This window comes from Apodemus sylvaticus, chromosome 3 (genome assembly GCF_947179515.1).
Source record: "Apodemus sylvaticus chromosome 3, mApoSyl1.1, whole genome shotgun sequence".
NCBI lineage: Eukaryota > Metazoa > Chordata > Mammalia > Rodentia > Muridae > Apodemus > Apodemus sylvaticus.
The window spans coordinates 96,168,607-96,172,119 of NC_067474.1; the positions used below are offsets into that span (position 1 = coordinate 96,168,607).

At 45.9% G+C, this 3,513-nt stretch overlaps 1 pseudogene; it reads right to left on the reverse strand.

Moving 5' to 3' along the window:
- Positions 1 to 1,668: 1,668 nt before the first annotated feature.
- LOC127679945 (ubiquitin-60S ribosomal protein L40-like) lies at positions 1,669 to 2,081 on the reverse strand (annotated as a pseudogene).
- Between the last annotated feature and the right edge of the window lie 1,432 nt (positions 2,082 to 3,513).

The window sequence follows — 3,513 nt, forward strand, 5'->3', positions numbered from 1 at the left end:
GCTGTAGTTCACTAACGGGCACATTTGTGACCTCTTTGGAGAAGCTTGAGTCACAGTCTTGACTGAAAATTGTACATGTCCCAGATGGTCCCATCATAGACTCTAAGGAAGGGCCTGTCGTATGGGTTACAGGATGGAACACGGAAAGGACTGTGCTGTCTGCAGATCTGTAACAAAAGAAAGCCATTACCACCCCAGGTGGGAAAGCGGAAAGGAAGGAGCTACTAACCAATGATGGTCAAGGTTTTTCTTGCCACTGAAACAGTGAGTATTATACTAAATGAAAGGGACCCGGTGTCCATGTTAAAACAATAATGAGTATCAAGGAGCAGCCTAGACGTAGAATCCTGGAAGGGTACTGGCATTGCCAAAGGCATGGCCTGGATACAGAGACGCAGCGGGAAAGAAATACCGAAACTCACTCACACCTCTCGCTCAAAGAGAAACCGCCAGAGCCCACACTGGCCAATCCGACTGGGAGCCAGTCAGCCAGCCAGCCAGGGAGCCAGGGAGCCAGCCAGCCAGGGAGCAGAGTAAGAGAACCCTGAGCAGTAGCCTTCAGGGAGTGGAATGGATGTGAGGCAGAGAAGAGCCACTGAAGATCCCGCCTTGCTTTCCCAGTGAAGGCAAGAGGCTCTTTCTCAACCCTCTTGGGGTTAGTCCTGTAATGGCTTCCCTCTATAGAGGTCCACAGGTTCATTTATTCACAGTTTACATGTCACGTTTACTACTTAAGATATTACATATGATATTCCAGATGCTGTTGCAGCTAACATTGACTATTCCTAGGCACTCACCCGGTATAAGGCTTGTTCTAGGTGCCTTCGTGCCGGCTCCTCAAATCTCACAGCAGCTCACCGAGCTAGTTATTATCTTCTGTAATTAAAGAGAAAGATTAGAGGAGAGAGAAGGAGAGAGATCCAACCCATAATAACTCAGTGCCTTATGCGGGCCACAAACCACATCCTGTCTGTCCTAAATAGCCCCTTGGAATGGAGAAAACAGTATTTCTTGGGTAATCATCTGTTTTATCCTGTGCACACCTCACCTTGCTGGCAGTGGCACGGGCTGAGACTGGACACCACGAACAACTAATCTTGGCTGAGAGATCCAAGATCTCCCCCCTGGGACTTGCCGTATGTTGTCAAGTGAGTGCAGGAAAACAGATTCCGTGCGTCCTCAAAATTGCTGGCTTGTGCGTTTAGCTCACTGATTGTCTTATTTGGAGTTTGTGAAGGAAGAACTGACCATTTTGTTTTCCCTAAGTTAAGAGTTCTCTTGGGCATCAAGACAACCAGTAAGATATATCTCACAGACGTGATAGTCACATCTATATATCTGTATCTGTATCTGTATCTGTATCTGCATCTGCATCTGCATCTGCATCTACATCTACATCTACATCTATATCTATATATACATCTGTGATATATATGAATAGGCAGAACTATTTAGTTCAGGAGAATTCTAAATGATAATGCTCCTTCCTGTCTTATCAGGGAAATGATTTACCTCCCAAATCTTTTCTTTCTTTCTTTCTTTCTTTCTTTCTTTCTTTCTTTCTTTCTTTCTTTCTTTCTTTCTTTTTCTTTTTCTTTTTAACTGCTCCAGTCGATGAAAGGGGACTTTATTTGGTTCTGGGGTCACAGGCCAGGTATGGCCCCAGCTTTATTTGACCTTCTTTTTGGGACGCAGGTTGTTGGTATGGCCGCATTTCTTCTTGCAGCAGTTGACTGCACGAGGGTGCAGACATGCATAGCACTTGCTGCAGATCATCTTGTCACAGCTGTACTTCTGGGAAAGCTGACGAAGGGACGGCTCGATGATGCCACTGCACAGATGCAGCACCGGGTGCAAGGTGGACTCTTTCTGGATGTTGTAGTCGGACAGGTGCAGCCACCCTCCAGCTGTTTGCAGGACAATATCGGCCTCTGCTGGCCAGGTGGGATGCCTTCCTTGTCTTGGATTTTGGCCTTGACATTCTTGATTGCATCACTGTGCTCAACCTCAAGAGTGAGGGTCTTGCCTGTCAAAGTCTTTACGAAGATCTGCATGTTGGTGTCTGCCGCTTGACCGCCTCGTTGAAGAGAAAGAGCCAAATCTTCTTTTCTTAGTCATATTTTATAGGATGTGAATCTGGGCCTGTGTGTTCAGGGCCTCGGGAACACTCCCAGGACAACCCAGGCCTGAAAGCCGCTTATTCCCGCTTACACGGGTGCTCTCCTGGGCTCCTCTGAGTGTGGAGGGGCGCCCCTAGCAACTCCTGTTTGATGTCTCGTTGTGGAGTTTGTGTTGTGCTATTTCTTCCGTTTTGTTCAGGTTTGGTTTGGTTTCTGAGACAGCTTTATGTATCCCTAACTAGCCTCCAGCTGCCGGTCCCTGCCCCACCTCCCCAGGTTAGCGTTACCATGATCAGCCCTGTCTACTGCCTAATACATCCTGTTCTTTCCAGTGTGTCCTGTAGACTGTTACTCTGCATACTAATAAACTAAGATAAGGCCTGTTTTTCTTCCTTTTTTTTTTCTTTCTTTTTTACCTCCTTCCCCAAAAGCTAAAAGGTTCTTTATTTTACAGAAATAAATTTGTCCCTTATAGCAAAAGGCACAACTGTCTCTTCCCTAGTTCTCTTAAGACATAATTTATATACTATGACATGTCATCTCAAATATATAATCCTGTAAGTACAACCCAAATCAAGATATGAAATGTTAGTTGAGTATGGTAGTACATGCTTTTAACCTCAGCTCTCAGGAGGCAGAGTCGGGGCAGGGGCAGGCAGATCTCTGAGAGTTCTAGGCCAGCATGATCTACATAGTGTGTTCCAGGACAGCCAGGACTACATAGGGAGACCCTGTCTTGAAAAAACAAAACCAAACAAACAAACATGTAAAATCTCATAACCTCAAAAACCTTCTCTCACATTGCCCTGTGTTCATTCCTTCTGAGACCAAGCCTGTCTTCTGACATCATGGGCCAGAATTCAGATCCACCATGCTGGGTGGCACAGTGGCCCATCCTAATTCTAACACTTAGAATCAAAGACAGAAATCCCAGGAGCAAATTGGCCAGCCAGACTGTTAGCTAGATCAGCAAGCTCCAGGATCAACTGAGAGGCTCAGTAAAGAAGGTGGAGACTGCTAACATCAGCCTCGAGCTTCCGCATGCGAACACACATGCCCCACACATGTAAACACAAACACACACAAACAGAACAAAAAGACTATCCAGTCTGAACATATGCATATCTGCAGAGAGAATATCTTGTCTGCTGTATGGCTGCCTCACCTGTCAATTTAAGAACCTATGGCCTATAGGAAAGGGTAGACGAGAGGGTGGGACATTGTGAGGCAGAAAGAATGCTGGGATAGAGCCAGGTGTGGGAAGAGTCACTGGGAAGATGTGAGGAACACGGACACTTGGTGCCTGATCAGAGGTAACCAGTCACATGGTAGAATGTAGATTAATATAAATGGTTATTTTTAAATGTTTAGCTACTCAGGGAGTAAGCCTATC